The 23,689-nt window shown below is 40.6% G+C and overlaps 1 protein-coding gene across 10 annotated transcripts in view; it reads left to right on the top strand.

Moving 5' to 3' along the window:
* The window catches only part of COL14A1 (collagen type XIV alpha 1 chain), a 302,227-nt gene that overhangs the window by 42,411 nt on the left and 236,127 nt on the right, over window positions 1–23,689 (top strand). For 2 of the 10 annotated variants that reach the window (XM_012466435.2, XM_012466436.2), the window contains exon 1: window positions 10,928–11,137. The exons of 4 other annotated variants lie outside the window; for them this stretch is intronic. The gene's annotated coding sequence lies outside the window, so the exon portion shown is untranslated. Of the gene's footprint in view, window positions 1–2,413; window positions 2,444–10,296; window positions 10,561–10,902; window positions 11,138–12,676; window positions 12,696–23,689 lie in introns of those variants that run through there. 4 more of the 10 variants (XM_064384552.1, XM_012466433.3, XM_012466431.2 and 1 more) reach the window with 4 other exon arrangements.

Raw genomic sequence — 23,689 nt, forward strand, 5'->3', positions numbered from 1 at the left:
CCAGGAAAGTTAGGTTAAGGCAGACTAATGGAGGAATTTGATTACTAAACTAACGTATTTACACTTTATTCTGTATGAAGGAGCCACCATTGGAAGGATCAGAGCAGGTGAAGGATGTGAGTAAAGCAGGTTTCCTCCTGCAGGAATATAGAGACTATTGATCTCAACCTTGGCTTTGTGCTAGAATCACTGGGAAGCTTCTAATAAAATACCCATGCCTGCTCCTGCTCCTGGTCAGCTAAATAAGAATCTCTGGGTTGCTCATTTCCCTCATTTACTTAAAACTTTCCATTGCCAAGATAAAGTCAAAATACTTACCTTGGCATACAATATTGTCCAAGATCTGATCCTGGTTCACCTCTTGTGTCTCACAGCACCCATCCATCTTTTTCTTTTTTTTCTCTCTCTCTCTTTCTATCTTTCTTTCTTTCTTCCTTCCTTCTTTCTTTCTCTCTTCTTTCTTTCGAGAAAAGGTCTTCCTCTATCACCCAGGCTGGAGAGTGGTGGTGTGATCTTGGCTCACTGCAACCTGTGCCTCCTGGGCTCAAGCAATCCTCCCATCTCAGCCTCCAGAGTAGCTAGCACTATGTGTCATCACGCCTGGCTAATTTTTATTTTTATTTTTAATTTTTGGTAGAGATAAAGTCTTATTCTATTGCCCAGGCTGGTTTCCAACTCCTGGGCTCAAGTGATCCTCCCAAAGCCTTGGGAATACAAATGCTCTGATCCACCCCATCTGGCCTTAAGTGTCTTTCCTCTGATTCCACCAAATTCTGATCATTCAAAATAATTTGGGTCTATTCAAGCTCTCTTTTGCCCGATGACTTTTTTTTCTTTTTCTTTTTTTCAATTGTTTGGTTGAAAATCCAAGGACTTCGTAAAAGCTTTTCTTTTCAGAATGCTTTTGTTTCATATCTTCTCAAGGCTGGCTCTCTCTCCTTTTTCAGGCTGAAGGTCACCTCTTCACCTGTGTACTTCTTGATCATTCTACCTGAATAAGTTGAATACCTGCAGTCTCGCCCCTCAGCCTTCTACCATCAGAGCACCTCATGTTTTGTTAGTGTGTGTTTGTGTAGCTGGACTCTAAACTCTATAAGGCCAGTTTTTCTCACTCCTGCATACTCAGAGCCCAGCAGTAATATCTGTTGCATAAATTAATGAGAAGGCATATCTTAAATAACTTAATTAATGTTACCCAACTCATGAGGGCAAAGCCTGGAGATGAACACAAGCTCTAAACCATCATGGGGCTCTGCTGGAATATGGTGGTTTGCTCATTCATTCTTGCTTTTGATCATTCATTCAGAGAACATGTTTTAGATTGATAATACATGCTAAACCAGGTGCTAGGTGCTAGGGACACAAATAAAATGGTCATTGATCCTGAGCATATAATCTGGACAACTTTAAGTAAATACAGTCACAGAGGGAGCAGGGCGCTACCAACTGATTTCAGCACTCAGCTTGGTTTTTTCTGAGCGTCTGCACTGAGGCTACTGTAGGGTAGAGAAATTCTTTGTTTAGTAGCCCATGGTGAATTTTCAGACGAATCTGAAGGTTTTGGCTTGAAATAGTGAAAAGTTTGAGAACAAAAGTTTCATCAATTAATTGTCACGTCAAAGGGTATAGATCAGAAGAGATACCAACTTGAACCACAACTTACGTGAATAACAGCTGAAAACAAAACAAAGCAAATAACAAATTTCACAGAACACTTCGTTACAGCATAACAAACAGAATTTTCCAAAACCCGGACCCATATGAGACTTCTTTTTTTTTTTTTTAGACGGAGTTTCGCTCTTGTTACGCAGGCTGGAGTGCGATGGCACGATCTTGGCTCACCGCAACCTCTGCCTCCTGGGTTCAAGCAATTCTCCTGCCTCAGCCTCCCGAGTAGCTGGGACTACAGGTGTGTGCCACCATACACAGCTAATTTTTGTATTTTTAGTAGAGACGGGGTTTCACCATGTTGACCAGCGTGGTCTCGATCTCTTGACCTCGTGATCCACCTGCCTTGGCCTCCCAAAGTGCTGGGATTATAGGTATAAGCCACGACGCCCAGCCCCATGTGAGACTTTCTATCTCATGCCTTCTCTGTCTCTCTGCTCTCTCGATTCTCTAAGAGAAGAGATCTCTGTGGTTTTCTCTTGAATTTTTTCCCACCTCCCCCTTTAGTTCTAGCTTTGTGTGCTTCTCATTTCTCTGGAAAATCTAAAATGTCCTCAATGAAGACTTTCTGGCCCTCTTCAATCTTCCCAAGGCTGATTGTTGAAATGTTGCCTTAGGATGTTTTCCTTTGGTTTAAAGTTTTGCTCCTGTTAATATTTTAAATTTCTCTTTAGTCTTAGTGGATATATCTTGGTGGTTATATATTATTCAAAATTTTTTTTCTGGGGTGTAGGTTCTTGGAGGAAGGCTCAGCAGAGGCCTGAGGCTACCCTTGGTGAGTCCATGAATTATGCTGTTTATGGGAGTAACAGCATGAAGAGCAGGAAATAATCTGAGACATAGCTTTAGGCTCAGTGCACAGTGCAGTCGCCACTTCTTTATTTTCCTTCAGCAACATATTGGCTTGACCAATAGGCAATAGGTAACAGGTAACAATGCTTCATCCTTGTCATCAGTTTCTATTGTTTTTTGGGGTGTGTTATTATTGTGGCTTCCTCAGAATAGTCAAATAATTTTCCTTAAAAGACAGAAAAAAGGCCAGGCAAGGTGGCTTATGCTTGTAATCCCAGCACTTTGGGAGGCTGAGGCGGGTGAATCACTTGAGGTCAGGAGTTTGAGACCAGCCTGCCCAACATGGTGAAACCCTGTCTCTACTAAAAATACAAAAATTAGCTGAGTGCGGTGCTGGGTACCTGTAATCCCAGCTACTTGGGAGGCTGAGGCAGAAGAATCACTTGAACCTGGGAAGCAGAGGTTGCAGTGAGCCAAGATCATGCCACTGCACTCCAGCCTGGGAGACAGAGTGAGACTCCATCTCAAAAAAGGAAAACAAAACAAAACCTACAGAAAAGTTGAAAGATTAGTGCAAAGGGTACCCATATAGTCTTTACATAAATTTATCAACTGTTAACATTTTGTATACCTACTCTTGCTCTTTCTCTACACAGATGGTTTTTTTGGAACCACATGATGCTTTCTCATACTCAGATCACCAAGGAATAGCAGAAGTCTAAGTAAAGTTCCTAATGTGGAGATGGAATTCCAAACAAAGAGACGAAGCCTTTTGGAAAACATAGAGTCTATGCAGAGAGAAGAAAGCTTAAAAATGTGTTAATATCTTCAGAGAGGTTGTGCCTATGAAACAAGGATAGAATACTATTAGAAAACCCTTTAAAAACACACAATAGATTTATTGGAAATCAAAATGTAATAGCAGAAATTAGAAACTAAAATATATGGCCAGGCACACTGGCTCATGCCTATAATCCTAGCACTTTGGGAGGCCAATACAGGTGAATCTCTTAAGTCTAGGAATTCAAGAAATCAAAATAAAATTAAAATGCAGAGTGATGAAATCCAGAAGGTAGAACAAAAGGACAAAGAGAAAAACAGTAAAGAGAAAGTAATAACATCACAGAATCATTCTCGGAGGTCTCTTATCTGAAAAAGGAAATCCAGACAAAAAGAATAGAAAAATAGAAGGGAGGATTTCATCAATAAGATACTTAAGCAGATTTTTCTAGAAGAAAAGCATGGGAATGGCTAGATTGAAAGAATCTGTGGAGTACCTAGTACCGTGGATGAAACTGGACCCACATCAAAGCATACCATTGTGAAATTTCAAAACAGAGAGGACAAAAAGGTTTTATAAGCTTGCAGGAGGAGTAGGCTACTGGGGAGATAGTTCACTCAGAGGGGACCAAAAGTCAGAATGGCTTCCTAATCACAGCAACCACACAGGAAGCAAGAAGGAAGGGAGCAACACCTTTATCATGGTGAAGGAATACTATTTCTAAGCTAGAATTCTGTGCCCATCAAACTTGTAATGAAATGTGAGGGTAAAACAAAAGATCTGAAAAATGTGTTCCCCTTCACCGTGTACCTTTCTTAGGATACTGCTGGGGAATATCCTTGTTGAACAGGAGGGAATAACATTAGAACTGGGAAGACATGTACAATTGAAAGGGGGATGGCAGCATAAGCGAGCCTATCCTTTTTTTGCAATAATAGGAAATATATAAATGATGTTTAAAATTGATTAATAGGGCTGGGCATGACGACTCTCATGTCTGTAATCCCAGCACTTTGGGAGGCCGAATCAGGTGGATCACCTGAGATCAGGAGTTCAAGACCAGCCGGGCCAACATGGTGAAACCCCGTCTCTACTGAAAGTACAAACAACTAGCTGAGTGTTGTGGCGGGCACCTGTAATCCCAGCTACTCGGAAGTCTGAGGCAGGAGAATCGCTTAAACCTAGGAAGTGGAGGTTGCAGCGAGCCAAGATCATGCCACTGCACTCCAGCCTGGGCAACAGAGCAAGACTCCATCTCAAATAAATAAAATAAAGTAAAATTGATTAAGAGACATATAGCAGCACATACATTTGTTATTTAGAAATATGGAAATTTGGAAAGTCTCAGAAAAAAACTGCGAAGAGTAAAAAATGCTTACTTCCAGAAAGCAAGACAGTATTATTTATATTTTACAAGTTCTCAGTATTACATAACTTTAAAAATTACATGTAAGAATTATTTTAATAAAATAATTTAAAAATTATAATAGTCCATATTAGTTTTCCCAGCATGTCTGGAATCCAAAAACCTCTCAATAAAAGTTTTTTTTTGTATTTGATATTGTTATTATTGGAAAGAGTCTTGGCTTTCTGTCAGATGATATTTAATCTAATAGTATCTGACATTGACTCTTTTTGGGGATTTAAATGGGGCATTTAATCCATTGGATCTCAGTTTTTTCATTTGTAAAGTGAAGAGGGGTTGGCACATACAGTCATACATTGCTCAATGACAGGGATACAGTCTGAGAAATGCATCGCTTGGCAACTTTGCTATGGTGTGAACACCTTAGGATGTACTTACACAAACCTAGATGGGATAGCCTACTGCACACTGAGGCTGTATGGTATAAGCCATTGCTTTTAGGCTACAAACCTGTACAGCATGTTACTGTACTGAATACTGCAGGCAACTGTAACACAATGATAAGTACTCACATATCTAAACATAGAAAAGCTACAGTAAAAATGTGATATTGTAATTTATTCTTATGGAACCCAACCACTGTATATGCAGTTCTTTGTTGACCGAAATGTCATGCCACTCGTGACTGTGTATATCATCTCTTAGACCTGATCCACCATTGTTGTGCTATGAATAGAACCTTTGATGCAGCATGCATACACTGATAGGACGCTGTCACACATGAAAAACTTGGCTGCTGTTAGTTAGGGCCATGACTTTGATCTGGGCCATGGAACTGAAAAGATGAGGAATGTCTTAATCATTGGTTCAAGAACATAAAAGGCGATTGTGAGAAAGGGGGGGCTCCAGCACCATAAAGGACAGAAGACAATATGATTTTCACCTCTGAATAAGTCTTAACCTTGCAGAGCTAATGATTAAATAGGGTGATGGACTTGAATGCAGTCATAAGGCAAAAACCCTACAGGAGCATGGGAGGTATCGCTATATTGTTTGGAAAGAAGTCTGCACACTACAGTGGAGAAAGCTCTGGCCTGGGAGTCAAACCATTTGAATTCTAGTGTTCACTTTGCTGTTAATACTCTGGGTACGTTTGGACAAGCTCTCTCATGTCTTTTGTTCCAGCTTCAGGATTGGTGAAATAACGGTTGATTTGGTTGAATTTCTTCCATTAATAGGGAAATAAATCAAATCTGGAGCTAATGGGGTTGTTCGTGGACTGAGACAAAAGGTTCAGGAAGAACAGAAGTCAGATGTTCTGGAGCTCTGAGTAGGGCTGGTATTCAAAAGATTGAGCAACCAGGGTGACACAGGGACAGTCCAGTCTGAATGAATGCTGGAAGCTACATTTCAGCAGGGAGCCAGAGGCCTGCAGAAAATCTAAAGGCTACCTCTTCAATTGTGGGATCGAAAGGGAGATCTGAGGTAGATCCTGGGGAGGGGCATGGAAGAGGACATTCAGGGTGCTGGAGAAGCAGCTATTTACCAACCAATATGAAAATATTTCTTTTTTTTTTGAGATGGAGTTTTGTTCTGTCACCCAGGCTGGAGTGCAATGGGTGATCTCGGCTCACTGCAACCCCCGCTTCTGGATTCAAGCTATTCTTTTGCCTCATCTTCCCTAGTAACTGGGATTACAGGTTTGCACCGCCATGCCTGGCCAACATATACACACAGACACACACACACGTGTGTGTGTACATATATGTGTATATATGTGTGTGTGTATGTGTATATGTTTGTGTGTGTGTGTATACATATGTATAGTAGAGACAGGGTTTTACCATATTGGCCAGGCTGGTCTTGTACTCCTGACCTCAAATGATCTGCCCCCCTTGGCCTCCCAAAGTGCTGGGATTACAGGCATGAGCCACTGCACTTGGTCGCATTTCAAGATTTTAACAACTGGTATAACTGCTATGGTGCGCTCCTGCTGCAGGTGAGAGCGCTATCTGGGTATTAGGAGATAGTGTTCCTTCAGACCTCATTGTTAGGATAACCGAGATAAAAGTTCAGGAAACATTTTTCCTGCCCTTATGTCCCACGACTTAATACTCATGTTTGAGGAGAGAGTATCTCTTTGGCTTAGACTCTATGCCCACTAACTTGGGGAATAGGGGAAAAAAGGGCAAGCTGAATGACGACCCCCCTGCAACTGCATACAATGGATTGGAGGTAATTTCCTTTTTTCTTTCTTTTTTTTTTTTTTGAGATGGAGTCTTGCTCTGTTTCCCAGGTTGGAGTGCAGTGGCAAGATCTCGGCTCACTGCAGTCTCTGCCTCCTGGGTTCAAGCAGTTCCCTGCCTCAGCCTCCTGAGTAGCTGGAATTACAGGTGCCTGCCACCATGCCCAGCTAATTTTTGTATTTTTGGTAAGAGATGGGGTTTCACCATCTTGGCCAGGCTCGTCTTGAACTCCTGACCTCCTGATCTACCCACCTTGGCCTCCCAAAGTGCTAGGATTACAGGCATGAGCCACCGTGCCCGGCCTTGGAGGTAATTTCCTAAAGGAATTCAGACTTCTGCTACTATGGGTGAGATACAAAGTGCTTAACAGCTGGTATGACAGAGACATCAGTCCGTTAGAACGGGCATGGGCCCTTGACTATGAAGCAGAGTCTGGAGGACACCCTGCTGTGCTGGCGATCAACCCTCTGTTACCAGCTATGCTATTGTAAGATTGGGACAGATACAGGAGTCCCAGAAGCAGGAATGGGGTAGTCAGCATGGATGGGGGACCATGGGAGAGGGGTAGGGAATTGGGTTATGTTATTGCTCATAGGTATGGCATATTATTATCAGCTGGTGATCACTTACTGGCCGAGTATCAAGGTAGAATGGGCACCAGATTGGGGGAAAAAAATCACAGCTGGGTGTTACAGAGAGGTTGGAGTAGAACTGCAAATCATTTGTTCAGCTGAAACTGGGGTTTGCTACAGCTTGTGTGGTGGTATTTTTTGGTTATCACAACGCCTAGGAGATGGGTAGTGCTATTGGAATTTGGTCGAAGGGGCCAGGAATGATCAATGTTCTACAAAGTCTGGAGTAGTCATGCTGTCCTGCCCAGAATGTCAATAGTACCTCTGTTGAGAAACATGGAAAAGAGAATCTTCCAGAAGGGGCAGCTGAAGAGAGTACAGTCCTGTGCAATGGGCAGAAGGGGGATATTACCAGTTTGGGTAGCATAGCTGCCATTTATTAATTGTTAGTTATGGATTAGGTTCATAAACACATCTATTATTTAATCCACATGACAATCCCCTAAGATATAATTAATTACCCTCTTTTTTTTTTTTGAGACAAGGTCTCAGTTTGTCACTCAGGCTGGAGTGCAGTGGCACCATCTCAGCTCACTGCAACCTGGAACTCCTGGACTCAAGTGATCCTCCTGCCTCAGCCCTTCAAGTAGCGGGGACTACAGGTGTGCACCATTATGCCTGGTTAATTTTTTGGTATTTTTTATAGAAACAGGGCGTCACCAAGTTGCCCAGGCTGGTCTTGAACTCCTGAGCTCAAGTGATCCACCTGCCTTGGCCTCCCAGATTGAATCAGAATGGCTGATTGAAACTAGCCATTCTGATTTAACATTAACTGAGGTTTATCTACATTTAAAGTGAAATGCAAGAAGCCAAAAGTTAAGGAGAGGAAGAAAGGATGAGGTAGAATTCCTGAAAAGGAACCCATTTTATATGATGACTAAATCAATCCAAATCATCATGTAAGATTTTTATCAAACAAATAAGCTTATTTGTGAGTTTTGCACACAGATTTCACATTTTAAAATAATCAGGGAACCTCCCATTCCCAATTTTGTGTAATCACAGACAGGAGCCACTGCGCTGGCCATACCCTCTTTTCACATATGAGGAGTTAGGCTCAGGGAGGCAAAATAACTTCACTAATGTGAGACAAGAAAGGGGCAGAGGTGTGTGTGCAGTCTTTAGAGAGAAATAGGATCACAGTCGTGTCCCAGTTGTCTCATCCTGAAATCGATTACTGTGGGAAACTGAAATTTTTGGTTATCTTTGAAAGGGCCCCAGATATTCATATGCAGTTTTTTTTCTAGGTCGAAGCAGGGAAACTTCAGTGGGTCTTCTGGTCTTGTTTCTGTGATTCAGTTCCCAGTACTCCACCAGACTCTGAGGGTTGGCCTTAAGATCAGTGTTGAACAACCACTCTCGAAAGGGCTGACACTTCACACACAACTGCAACTAAATGAAAAACTGATTGAAATCAGCCATTCGGATTCAACATTAACTAAGGTTTATCTAACTTTAAAATGAAATGTTAGAAGTCAAAACTTAAGGAGAGGAACAAAGGATGAGTTAGAATTCTTAAAAAGAAGCCCGTTTTATATGGTTACTAAATCAATACAAATCATCACATAAGATTTTTATCAAACAAATATTAAGCTTATTTGTGGGTTTTTACACACATATTTCACATTTTAAAATCATTAGGGAATCTCCCATTCCTAATTTTCTGTAATTAAATGATTGGAACGCCTCGTATCTTTTACCTAAACTTCGTACTAATATTGCAACTACCTCCCCAGAGGGAAGTATAAGAAAAGCGTATGCTAATCATCTGCATGTTGGTAAAATTGAACACAAGAGTAAATTTTTATTATCGAAAGGGGGAATCAGAATATGAGGGTGAGAGACACTTTTATAGGGGCAAACGGAAAAAGATCTAACTAAAATGGTGGTCGTCTTCAAGAATAAATACACATTTCAGGCATTGTAGTCCCTACGTGTGGATCTAGGGCGAATGGGGGTCCTTCTAGATCCCGCCTCTCCAGAACCCGCGCAACACGAGGTGGCGCTCTCTCTTTGCAGTCCTTGGACGCTGAGCGGGTCTCCTAAAAAGCTACGCCGGCCAGAGAATTGCTTTCAGCGAAGCGCGGAAGCCGAAAGGCGCCTTGCTCCTGCCGCGCCCTGTAGCTAAATTGAGGCCAATTCCTAGCGAAACCAAGAGACGCGGGGCGTTGGTGGGGGCTGGAGAGGGCCTTCCACTGACTCCAGCCGCGGGACCCCTGCTGCAGCTCGGAGCACGCCCAGGGATGCAAGTAACACATTCGGGGAGAGCAGAGGAGGTGGCTAGCAGCAGCTTGGGCAGTTGGAATGTCGGAGGGACCACCTTGCAAATCGCGGCCCTTCTATCTGGATTCTCAGCTGGGCATGATGGAGGCAGATTTGGAAACCTTAGAGTTCCACTTGCCCTCCTCTCTCTTCGCTCCATCACCAGCCTTTGGTGGTGGTGAAATACTCTTTTCAGTTTTTCCAAGTCAAGAAAGTACTTTCTCACAAAATAGGGTTTTGCTGAATTCTCAGTTTCCACCCAACATCTCCCTAACATTTGTAAAGAATCGGGCGTGCAGGATGGGGGATATGGGTCAAAAATCAGTAAAGGTGGTGACTTCCAGAGGGCCCACTCAGCAGGTGAGGACCGAGTCTCCGGAGAGCCAGCGCCGGGCCCCGGTGGCCTCCTGTTCTTCCCATCTCAGGGCAGAGCCTCTCAAAGGATGGACTGCAAGGATCTGAACCACCAGGGGGTGTGATAAGTGCAGGGTCCGAGGCCTTAGCTCAAGCTCCTTGAACCAGAATCTCTGCCGGTGGGGTGGGGAATCGGTAGGTTACGAGGTACAACCACATGAAATAGCCGATATTCGTCCTTTTGTAACCTACAAAAACGTCAATTTCGATACCTCCAGCCGATTCCCCTGCACCTTAAAGTTTTAGAGCCCTTGGGCTTATTCAGAAGAGGAAGAGGGAGGAGAGGAGGCTCCAAGGGGGCCTTTACAGTGGATACCTCTTTCACTCGGAGCCTTTGACGCGGGAAGGCAAGGTCGGTCTTTTGAGAATGGGGAAGTGAGCACACAGCACCTGAAAACGGTAGGGCTCCAGACCTCCCAAAGCGACCGGGGAAGGGGTTGGGGGGCTGGTTTGAGAGCTTGCACTAGCTTCTGCCCCTGTGGAAGGGAAAAAGCCCGGCTCGCTCCCGTAGCGCCACAGCCGGCTGCGGCGTGCACCTGGGGCGACTGCCAGGTTCCGGGTAGGGGAGCGCGTGGGCAGCACGGGGCTGGCTCCTCGACGTCTCCGGTAGGGCGGGGATGGGGGAGTGGAGGAGGAGAGAAAGTGGGGGGCGTTAAGGACTTAGGCCTGCCTCCCACCTCCCCACCTCCCGCCCCCGCGGCTACCCTCAGCTCTATAATTGGCTGCCTGCGGGCCTTCCTTTCCTCTTATCTGATCCTGGGCGCCCAGCTGGAGAGGCGGAGGCAACTCCAGGAGGCTGGGAGTGCAAGAGCAGCGGGAGAGTGAGGGAGACGGGAAAGAGAGGCTAATTAAAAAAGGGTACTCGGAGGGAAGAGAGCAACGGCGGTACGCCGCCGAGGACCAACTCGCGGTGCAACTTCAATCTTCCCTAGGCGCCGAGAGCTCCCAACCTGGGCTGGAACCTTGCCCAGCACAGGTCAGTTCGTCTTTCTCTGCTCTTCTTCGGCTCTGCTTCGAAGTCCATTCATGAGGAAGGAAACGTGGAAACAGAGGGCCACCTGCAGATATAATGCAATTCCATGGACTTTCTTTACACGCGCGCACCCAGGATGACTTGGGGATCTTTGGGATGGGATGGGACGGGTGCACCTGGATGCCTCTTGGCGGGGCTCGTGGGGCAGGGAGATGAGAGGAATTAAGTAATGAGAGCGCTGCTCCGGGAAGCTTTTCCCAGTGTTTGGGTGACGTGAGCGTGTGGCGGGAAGAAGCTGCGTTTGGCTGCGGACAGTGGCGGCTCCAGCATTTCCGTACAGAAGGGGCTTAATTTGGGTGGGATCGGTCTTGAAGGGCTGTGTGTGCATTAAAAATACGCTGTTTTTATTTAGCTTGTGTTTGGGATAGCTTGGGAGAGCGGCTGATGGAGATCAGAGGAGATGAAACTTACCCAGTCACCTGTTGGCACTGCCACAGATTTGGGTAGCTGAGGGACCAGTCGCTGGACGCAAAGGAAAGCAACTAAGCACAGCGCGATGATGAATGGGGGCGGTAGGCGCTCCTCCACCTCTCTGCACCTGGAAGCTGGGATATTTCGTGCGTTTTGCTTTGGTGCCAGAAGCCAGGAGGTTGCGGTTTTGAGAGAGACATCGCCTGGTTGCAATGTTGGAGGATCCTCTCCGCTTTAGCTTGTCGACCTCTCATTTGCCCTCTTTTATCTCTCCGACACCCCCCACGCCCCCACAAGCCTCCTATTATGTAGCGCCTGGGCGGATGGGCTTTGGCGCACAGTTCGCCCAGCGGGGACAGGGTTAGGGCTCGATTAAAAGGAGGACCATGGAGCCATTACAGTGGCCTCACTCCCAAACCAGGGCCTGGAGGCCGCTGGCAAGCAGGTCCAGGACCACAGGCGCTCAGATCTTAGTGCTGGGTTCTTGGGTCATCTGTGGCTCAGCGTTGCTCTGCTTAAGGTCCGGAGGGTTTTGGACCTGCCCTTACGAAAGTGTCCAAATGAAGCTTGTGTGCAGCTCTCACACGGGCCAGGATTTCCCCCTAAACATTGCTTCTGGAGCTGCTGCTGAGAGTCCCATTACTTCTGCAAGTTTTGGAGAGTCCTCTGTTGGCAGCAACTGAAGGGGGTGGGAGTAGGGGCAGGAACAAGACGAAGATGGGAGTAAGGCTTTGGTGGCTGTGGAGAGGAGCGCAGAAGTGAAAATGGACTTTCCTGAAACTCCCCTGTTAAAGGTCCTGGGGCCCCTCCTCTACTGGGCGACAGGGAGGTCCTTTTTTTTTTAATAATACTTGCAGTGGGTGATAGAGACGCTCTACTCAAATCCAGCAAACAGGCTTTAAACTGGATGCAATGAAGGACCTGGTGTTTCTGACAACGTGGTCCAGTCTGCACATAGAGAACTCACTGGTACATTTAGAGTGAGTGAATGAATAAATGAATGAATGAATGAATGAACAGCATTTGGATATTTGGTTTTTCAGAAGAGCAACTTGGATTCCTCTGAACTCAAGGGCTTCGTTATTATAAGGTAAACTTCAGGATGGTTTTGTTTGCTTGTTTTTTAAATAGCTTTATTGAGATATAATTCGTATACCTTTTCAATTAACCTATTTAAAGTGTACAATTCAATGATTTTTAGTGTTTTCACAGAGCAGAGTAAATCCACAATTTTAGAATATTTTAGCACCCCAAAAAGAAACACTGTACCTATTAGCAGTAACTCCCCATTTCTCCCTAACCTGCTGCCCTGTCTGTATGGATTTGCCTATTTTGGACATTTCATATAAATGGAAGTATACAATATGTGGTCCTTTGTGACTGCTCCTTCTACCTAGAAAAATATTTTCAAGGTTCACGCATGATGTATAGGCTGTCTTTCTTACTCTCTCAGTAAACACTGGGTATCCATCCTCTCTTTCTCCCTGGGGAGCCCTGAGCCAGGATAGACCTGAATCTCCACTGCAGCCCTGACCTCCTGTGGGTCCCTTTGAAAGGACAGGCGCCCCACTGGTAAGGCCTCTTAGTAATTCCCTGGGAAGTATTCCTTGGAACCCATTAGGATTCCTGGAGAAGTTTTGGATGGATCCCAGGCTTCAGGATTGATGGGAGGAGCCTCTTGGCACTTGTCCTGCTGTGAACCGTCCAGCTGAGGATTTCAGAGAACTCTTGGGGCCCTCCACGCATGCCTTGATTTTTCAGAATCAGCCAGGGCTGGTCCTAAAAATGAGCCGAACAAATCGATCTGATTTGAGGGGCACTAGGGAAAGCCCCTAGCCCATTAAAAAGACCACTTGGGGAGTTGCCCTTTCAATCTTAAATATTTCCTAGTGTCACACGGTAAAACACAAATGTCTTTTGCCCGTTTTCAGTTGACAGCTTCTGCAGCGATGCGACTGTAAAGCCACATTTGCAGTCACTTTTATCCAAACCCAGCCAAATGACTGCTGTTTTACTGGCCTGTCTGGTGTAACCTAAGATCCCTTTAAAGGACGGGGGCCTTCCTGAATTGCTACATGATGGAGTGGTGCTCAAATTATCTGGGATTATGATAGTTCATTGAGACAAAGTTATTGGTAAACGAGGCACTAGTTGATCCCCACCCCGCCAAGGAACTGACAGTGGAGGGAGAAAGTTTAAAGGAAAGTGACAAAAATAAACTTTCTTCTTGGCAGATTTGCTTTGAGATAGTACTGGATGTTAGGAAAATCATCATTCTCCTTGACTCCTGTAAGTAAATAAAAAGTGGTAGGGATCCAGTTACTTTTCTGTATACACCAAGTTTTGTTATAGACCAAACTGCATCTTGTTCCTGTTGCAGTTGTGTGTGTGTGTGTGTGTGTGTGTGTGAAATGTTGGCATATTTTTTGAGTACTTATTGGGTATCTGCCTTTTTCTCTTGTAGAAACACACTTAAGTCTCCCAGTTACTTGGGGAAGCAAATATTATTCCTCCTTTAGCAATCACTAAGCTTCAAGAATAAAAAGTAACTTGTATGGGATCACAAAGCCAGCAAATGACAGAAACATGATTAAGAAAAGTCTGTATGGGGCCAGGCACAGTGGCGCATGCCTGTAATCCCAGAACTTTGGGAGGCCGAGGTGGGTGGATCACCTGAGATTAGGAGTTGGAGACCAGTGTGGCCAACATGGCAAAACCCCATCTCTACTAAAAATATAAAAATTAGCTAGGTGTGGTGGTGGGCGCCTTTAATTCCAGCTGCTTGGGAGGCTGAGGCAGCCATTGAGAAATAAAAGAGTCTATGGGAAGTTCTGAGAGTTCTTTAAGTCAAAGTTTAGAGCCTAGCCTCCACATTTCCTCAAGGTAATTTTGTATTAGTAGGTCTTGTTGCACTTTTCTGTCTATGGACCTTTGTCAGAGCTACCCTGAGAGGTGTCCCTTTGAATTTTAGAGAGCAATGTTTTGCCTCATTTCTCCTAGAAATTACCTGAGTTGCTTATGAAAATTGGTCCAGAGATAGGCTGCACTTTGCTAAGTCATCTGAAATGTCTTAGGGTGTGTCTTTATCTAGGAGCAGTCAGAGAACCCTTTATTGGATAAAGATCTATTCCTGGGTGGCCTTTTGCCTCTGGCTTTTGCAAAGAGGAGCACATTGAATTGATGTCTAAAAATGATATTCTACTGCAGGTTGTTTGCTTCTGTTCTTGCTCCACTTCCCAGCCCTGCCTCCCACCATGTGCTGGCACTGTGCTAAGTATTCAAAATACAGTAGTGAATAATGTGCTTTGGCAAATGGAAATGCAAATAGCTAACTACAGTATAGTGTTTAATGCTACAGAATGGAAAATAAAGATTACTACCATAGGAAACAGGAAAAGCATCTGACCCCAGACTTAGAAGATCAAGGAAAGCTTCCTGAAGGAAAGGATGTCTAAAGCTACCCTTTATACTGATTATAGATGTACATTTTAGTTAAAAATCATCTTTCATTTCTTTGACAGATTAACTATGTCAGTGTTGGAAAAAATGAAAAGAGAAAAGAAAGCCAGGTGAAGAGCATTCCTGTGTGAAGGAGCTGTCATTCCAATTTGCCATACTTTTGGGATGGGTCTACCTTCTATCACTTAGAACATACAGCATCAGTTTAATACTGTTTGAGCAGCTGTATATCTGAGGCTAGTTTACAGTCGAATTCCTTGCATCTGAGTAATTCACAGGGCTGCTGCTAACCTAATAGAATCTTTCTGTAAATTAGAAAATAGGTAGCCCCTCTGCAAGCCTATGCCATTAGGAGAAGGAAACAGTTCTGTTTTCTCTGGATAACACAGCTTTGCACTGGGACACACAACTTGGAATCAGAGTGTCTGCCAATTTCAAGTGTCACCAACCCTAGGCCAAGTGTAGATTGTTCAGTTCACTAACTGCCAGCTGTACACACCAGCTCTGATCATTCAAAATCAATTATTAGATCAATCAATATTTACTGATTGCCTGTGTGTGTTAAACTTTCTTGACTATGGGTTAAACTGCCCATCTAGATATTTGGTAGTACCCAAGATCTAGAAGGTTAAAACAGTGACTGAGGCCATGAAACTAGCTGGAGAATCTCAATAAGATGAGGAACAGATGCAGCTCATTGGAGGCCTGGTTGGTGAAGAATCAAGTTTGGTGCCCCTGCTGGCTGGTGCCCATCTGCAAACTGTTACCTGCCTCTGATAAGACAAAAACTACACGATGATATAAATCAAATATGTCACTAAACACACTGCTCACCAAGCACACTGTTAGTTCAACTGAGATTATTATTATTTTTTCACAGCAAAGCTTTTCTGATGAAGGAACCAAGACAATACATAGATTTGCATATTGGCATATAGACTTGCATATTGGCATAAGCTCCTTATCTCATTGAAGACCAGTAACAGTTCATAGACCAGCTACTTTGAGTAGGACCAATCTAGGCAACATTGGTCCACATTTGGCCAGAGAGGTCACCTTAGATCCTCTCTGCCTTTATACAATTTTATTTTTCCTCTTTTCCTCTTATTTTTTCTTTGTTTCCTCTGCCTCATCTTATTTTTCATCATCATTTTCCTTTTTCTTCTCCCATTACTGTTGCTTTCCCCTTCCGTTTGATGTTTCTCTCTTAAACAAAAATCACTGTGAGTTTTATTCAGCCTTCGTCTTTTAAAAAGCAAAATAAGGAAAGCCTAAGTGTATAAGATAAGAAATAAAAATGGAAACAATCACTAACTTGGAGAAAATTAAAATAATTGGATAGTGATTAAAGTAAATATATGACAATAAATTAGAAAACTTGGATGAAAAGGATTATTTCTTTTTTTTCCATCTTTTATTTTAAGTTTGAGGATGCAAGAACAGGTTTGTGACATAGGCATATGTGTAATGTTGAAGATTAGGAAATGAATGATCCCATCATCCAGGTAATGAGCATAATACCTAATAGGTAGTTATTCAACCCTCACCCCTTTTTCCCTTCCCTCTCTATTAGTCCCCAGTGTCAGTTTTCTCATCTTTATGTCCACGTGCCCTAAGTGCTTAGCTCCTGCTTACAAGTACGAACATGTGGTACTTGGTTTTCTGTTCCTCTGTTAATTCACGTAGGATAATGGCCCCCAGCTGCATCCATGTTGCTGGAAAGGATGTGATTTTGTTCTTTGTTATGGCTGTGTAGTATTCCATGGTGTATATGTATCACATTTTCTTTACCTGATCCGTCGTCGATGGGCATCTAGTTTGAGTTCATGTCTTTGTTATTGTAAATAGTGCTGTGATGAACATATGAGTGCATGTGTCTTTTTGGTAGAATTATTTATATTCCTTTGGGTATATATCCATTAGTGGGATTGCTGATTTTAACAGTAGTTCTGTTTTAAGTTCTTTGTGAAATCTCCAAACTACTTTCCACAGTGGCTGAATAGTATAGTATTATACAGAAATATGTTTCTTTATGATAGTATTATAAAGAAAATGGTATAATTTACATTCCTACCAACAGTGTATAAGCATTCCGTTTTCTCTGCAACCCTGCCCACCTCTGTTATTTTTTTGACTTTTTAGTGTAGCCATTCTGACTGCTGTGAGATAGTATCTCATTGTGGTTTTGATTTGCATCTTTCTGATGATTAGCAATGTGGAGCATTTTTTCATGTTTGTTGGCTGCTTGTATGTCTTCCTTTGAAAAATATCTGTTTATGCTCTTTGCCTACTTTTTAAATGGGGTTATTTGTTTTTTGCCTGTTGAATAATTTAAGTTCTTTATAGATTCTGGATATTAGACCTTTGTTGGATACATACTTTGCAAATACTTTCTCCCATTCTCTAGATTGTCTATTTACTTTCTTAATAGTTTCTTTCGCTATGCAGAAGCTCTTTAGTTTGATTCAGTCCCACTTGCCAATTTTTGTTTTTGTGGCAGTTGCTTTTGAGGACTTAGTCATAAATTCACTGCCAAGATCCATGTCTAGAATGATATTTGCTAGGTTTTCTTCTAGGATTTTTATAATGTTAAGTCTTATATTTAAGTTTTAATCCATCTTGAGTTAATTTTCATATATGGTAAAAGGTAGGGGTCCCATTTCATTCTTTTGCTTATGGCTAGCTGGCTATTCCAGCATCATTTATTGAATAGGGAGTCCTTTTCCCATTGCTTGTTTTTGTTGACTTTGTTGAAGATCGGGTGGTTGTAGGTGTGTGATTTTGTTTCTTCTGAGCTCTCTAACCTGTTCCGTTGTCTGTGTGTCTGCTTTTGTACCAGTACCATGCTTTTTTTGGTTACTGTAGCCTTGTAGTATAGTTTGAAGTTGGATAATTTGATGCCTCTAGTTTTATTCTTTTTGCTTAGAATTGCTTTGGCTATTCAGCCTCTTTTTTAGTTCTGTTTAGACTTTTTTTTTCTATTTCTGTGAAACATGATGTTGGTAGTTTGATAGGAATAACATTGAATCTGGATATTGTTTTGGGTGGTATTCTCTTTTTTTCTTTGAAATGGGAGTCTTGTTCTGTCACCCAGGCAATGTTTTGGGTAGTATTCTTATTTTAATGATATGAAATAGGTTATTTCTAAACCAAGTACAAATTACAAAAATTGATTTTTTATTATACAGAAATTAGGAATAAAACATTAGGCATAAATATGTTGAAAAAGTTGTTAAAAAGTAACCTCTCCAGGAGTACCAAACTCTCCCCATGGTTTTGCAATTGAATGCTAATGAAAACATAAAAAAAAAAAAAGAATACTGGTGCTATTATAATTGTTCCAAAGTACAGTATACAGAAGGAAGAAAAAATTCAGTTTTTTTTATAAAACAAGAAAAATAATACTGATATCAAAACTTGACACAGCATAATAAAAGAGGAAAGCTGCAGACTAATTTTGATAATATTGATGTACTTATTGATATGGATAGCAAATTAGTAAATAGAACCCAAAAGAATAATCCACAATGATCAAGTTTGGCTCAAATTTTACATGCAAGTTTAGTATTAGAAAATGGATTAATGTAATTGTCATATTAAAAAATTAAAAGAAAAAAGTTAGGGGATCTTCTTCATAGCTACTACAATAATTTAACATTTTATTTCAGATTAATAGCTCAATAAAGTTTACACAGATGGAAATTTACTAAACACGATACATTTACGTCAGTATATATGTGTTTATCTTCTATCTAACAGTCTGTCTAGCCATGTATCTTCAAAACTAAAGTCATGCCAAAGAAGTATGCCTACTAGAAACAAGAACAAGACAAAATTTCCAGGATAAATATTCTGAAGATAGTAGCCAAAGCAACAAGAAAAGGGAAAGAAATAAGAAGTATAAGATTTAGAAGGTAAGAAGAAAGATATCACCTGCAGAAAAAATTAAGGAAATCAATTATTACAAACTTTAAGACTTTAAAAAAAAGTTAAACTACAAAACTGCTTTACTTTAATTAAGAAACAACTTTTAAAAAAATGATTAAAGAAAAATCCATTAACACAGGACATAAAACATATATGTATATAATATGTAGAAATAAACTCAAATTGTCAAATTTCTAAAAATCTGTAAAGTGCTCATGAAGAAATGAAGATAACTGACTTTAATAAACAAAATGAATATATTTTATTAAAAAGGTCAATCCACCTAAATTGATATACTGATTTAACATGATCCCAATTTTGAGGAGTTTTTGTTACCTAGTCAAAAGTAATCAGAAATAAAATATTAAAACATATTATAAAGTTCTGATGTTTACATTTACTTAATAGTCACACATAAATAGACAAATCAGTAGATTTGAAAATAAAATATAGCATTGCTAACCTGGGAGCAAAAGGCTAATTATTCTATAAGTGGTATGGGACTAATTGGCTAGACATGGAGAATAAAAGTTAAAACTTTTCCATTTACATCAAAATTTATTTTAGATGATCAAAGATTTCAATTTAAAAATTAAAAAATATACTAACATGGAGAATAAAAGTTAAAACTTTTCCATTTACATCAAAATTTATTTTAGATGATCAAAGATTTCAATTTAAAAATTAAAAAATATACTAAAAGAAAATATAGGAAAATACTATAATTCTAAAGGAGAAAGAGACTTCTATTGATGTCATAAACCATAGGAGATAAAAAAGAAAAAAAAATATTGGGTAACATATTTCATTATACATGATGGTAAAGGAGCCACATATTAAATGCAAACATGTCTCACAAAAAGATGAACAATCCTGGCTGGGTGTGGTGGCTCATGCCTGTAATCTCAGCACTTTGGGAGGCTGAGGCGGTCAGATCACTTGAAGTGAGGAGTTCAGGACAGTCTGGCTAATATGGTGAAACCCTGTCTCTACCAAAAATACAAAAATCAGCTGGGTATGGTAGTGCATGTCTGTAATCCTAGTTATTAGGAAGGCTGATGCATGAGAATCACTTGAGCCTGGGAGGCAGAAATTGCAGTGAGCCAAGGTTGTACCACTGTACTCCTGGGCAACAGAGTAAGTGAGACTCCATCTCAAAAAACAAAAACAAAAACAAAAAACCCCAAAAATGAACACTCCTATAGAAAAATGACCAAGGACATGTTACAGAGTTCGCTGATCAAAAGACATCTTAAGTAAATGAAAGATGTACAGTCATATTATAGCCACAGGAGATGTTATAAATTGAACTACAATTTTTTCATACATAAAAGAATTTGCAAATATCAGAGCCAATGAGTTTATGGAAAAATCAACACATATACTTTTTTTTTCTTTTTTTGAGATGGAGTCTCGCACTGTTGCCAGGGCTGGAATGCAGTGGTACAATCTCGGCTCACTGCAACTTCCACCTTCCAGGTTCAAGCGATTCTCCTGCCTCAGCCTTCTGAATAGCTGGGATTACAGGTGCCTGCCACGATGCCCTGCTAGTTTTTTGTATTTTTAGTAGAAATGGGGTTTCACTGTGTTGGCCAGGCTGGTCTCAAACTCCTGACCTCATGGTCTGCCCGCCTCAACCTCCCAAAGTGCTGGGATTACAGGCGTGAGCCACCATGCATGGCCAGACACATATACTTTTGGTGGTATGTAAACTGGCATAATCTCTTTGGAGACCAATTTGACAATATCCATTAATACTTTTTATTTTCTTTTTGAGACAGGGTCTCCCTTTGTTGTCCAGGCTGGAGTGCAGTGGCACAATCTTTGCTCACTGCAACCTCCACCTCCCAGGTTCAAGTGATTCTCCCACCTCAGCTTCCTGAATAGCTGGGATTACAGATGCACACCACCACAACCTGGCTAATTTTTGTATTTTTAGTAGAGATGAGGTTTCACTATGTTGGTCAGGCTGGTCTTGAACTCCGACCTCAGGTGATCTGCCTGCCTTGGCCTCCCAAAGTGCTGAGATTACAGGTGTGAGCCACCATGCGTGACCCATGAATACTTTTTAGAAGGAATGAGCGTACTTTATGACCAGCAGTTACACTTTTAGCAAACTGTGTTAGAGAATATTTGTCCATGACTTTTTTGAGATTTTGATTAACATTGCTTTGAATCTATAGATTAACATAAAAACATTTGAACAGAACTCTTTTTTTTTTTAAACCATGAACATGGTGCACTGCTCCATTTAGTCTTTCTTTCATTTCTGTCAGTAATACACTTTCGTATTTTTGTATGCTAAAGAGTATAGAGGCCTTGCATGTTATATTAATTTCTAACTATTTTATATTTTTGATGTCACTGTAGATACATTTACTTTTTTCGTTTTTGTTTATTTTCTGCTATTATATAAGAACACAATTGATTTTTGCCTACTGATCTTGTCAGTCAGCCTTTCTAAATTATTAGTTCAAGTAGGGATTTTTTTTGGTAGAGTTCTTAGAATTTTCTGCTAGACAATCACGTTGATTGTGAATAGTCAGTTTACTTCTTCCTTCCCATTCTTTCTGCCTTTTATTTCTTTTTCTTGCCTGATTGCACTGGTGAGGACCTCTAGTACAATGTTGAGTGGAAATAGTTAGCATACCTATTTTATTCTTGATTTTAGGAGAAAAACATTCAATATTTTACCATTAAGTAAGATATTAGCTATGGAGTTTTCATTGATGCCCTTTATTAGATTGAAGAAGTTCCTTTCTGTTTTTAGTTTGCTGAGTTTCTTTAAAATCCTGAATGTGTATTGAATTTTCTGAAGTGCTTTTTGTCCTATTTAGGTTATATACATACACATATGTATGTATAAAATCTCATGCTAAATGATTAATGGATATTAGCCTGATGGTTAGCCTTTTTCTCCCTGAGGGAAAAAACATACTAAACATGCTAAATGATTTAAAAATTTTAAACCAATATTATATTCCTGTGATAAACTCTACTTGATCATCATTATTCTTATTTTTATATATTGTTAAATGCTATTTGATAATATTTTGTGAAGGATTTTTGTATGTATTTCATGAGTGTTAGTCTGTAATTTTTATTTTTTGTGATGCTGTCTAGTTTTGATAGAAAGGTTATGTTAGGGATGGGTGTGGTGTCTCATGCCTGTAATCCCAGTGCTTTGGGAAGCTGAGGCAGGCAGATCATTTGAGGCCAGAAGTTTGAGACAAGCCTGGGCAACATGGTGAAATCCCATCTCTGCTAAAAATACAAAAATTAGTCGGTGTAGTAGGATGATCCTATAGTCCCAGCTATTTGGGAAGCTGACACAGGAGAATTGCTTGAACCCAGGAGGTTGCAGTGAGCCAAGTTTGAGCCATTGCACTATAACATGTATGACAGCAAGACTCTGTCTCAAAAAATAAAAAATTATGCTAGCCTTCACCTGTGTTTTCAGAAAGAGTTTATATGGGGTTAGTATTATATTTTCCTTAAATATTTCATAAAATTCACTAGTGAAGCCATCTGGGACTATAATTTTCCTTGTGGAAATATTTTTAATAACAAATTTAATCTCTTTAATAGATATAGGGCTATTTTGGTTTTCTATTTCTTCATGTGTCTGTTTTAGCAAGTCAACTAGTATTTCAATAGTTTATTTCCAGTTAAGCTAAATTGTTGGGATTACTGGCATAAAGTTATTTGTATTTTTCCTTTTTAATGTTTTTTGGTTTGTGAAATAGGTAGCTATATTCTCTGTTATTCCTGGTATTGTTAATTGTGTCAGTCTCTGTTCCTTGATCATACTTCCTAAAGGTTTTTTTTTAATATTTCAAAGAAGTAAATATTGGTTTTGTTAATTTCTACTAATGTTTTCTATTTCTTTAGTTTTCGATTTTATCTTTATTAATCACTTCCTTCCACTTAATTTGGATTCACTTTGCTCTTCTTTTTTTAGCTTCGAGTAAAAAATTAGATCGTTGATTTTAAATCTTTCTTCTTTTTTATGTAAACATTTAAACCTATAAGTTTATCTCTAATTCTTTAGCTGCATTCCACAGATTTTCAAAACTTGTACCTTTATTTTCATTCCTTTTCAAACATCTAAAAATTTCCATTGTGATTTGACCTTTAACCCACTGATTATTTAGAAGCATATTGTTTAATTTTCAAATATTTTGAATTTATAAAGGTATTCATTTTCTTCTTTTTAAATTAAATGGAGTCTTTCTGTGTTGCCCAGTCTAGTCTCAAACTTCTGGGCTCAAGCAGTCTTCAGACCTTGTCCTCCCAAAATGCTGGGATTACAGGTGTGAGCCACCACACCCAGCCTATTACTCATTTCTAATTTAAATCTGTTGTCAGGAAACATACTCTGTATGCTTTCAATCTTCTGAAATTTATTGAGTTTTATTTTATGGCCCAGAATTTGGCCTATTTTGTTAAATTTTACTGGTACACTTTAAAAATGTACATTTTTGCAGTTGTCGGATGTAATGCTCAACAAATATCAGCTAGGTTAGATAGAATTGTTCACATCTGTATACTGATATATTATCTAATTGTTGAACCAGTTCTTGAAGAGTACTGAAATCTTCAACTTTGCTTATTTCTTTAGTCCTATTAGTGTTTGCTTTATGTATTTTGAAACTCCATTGTTAAATTCATACACATTTATGATTAAGTTTTTCTAAT

This window comes from Aotus nancymaae, unplaced genomic scaffold (genome assembly GCF_030222135.1).
Source record: "Aotus nancymaae isolate 86718 unplaced genomic scaffold, 86718_ANA_hifiasm-v0.15.2.pri h1tg000036l, whole genome shotgun sequence".
Taxonomy (NCBI): domain Eukaryota; kingdom Metazoa; phylum Chordata; class Mammalia; order Primates; family Aotidae; genus Aotus; species Aotus nancymaae.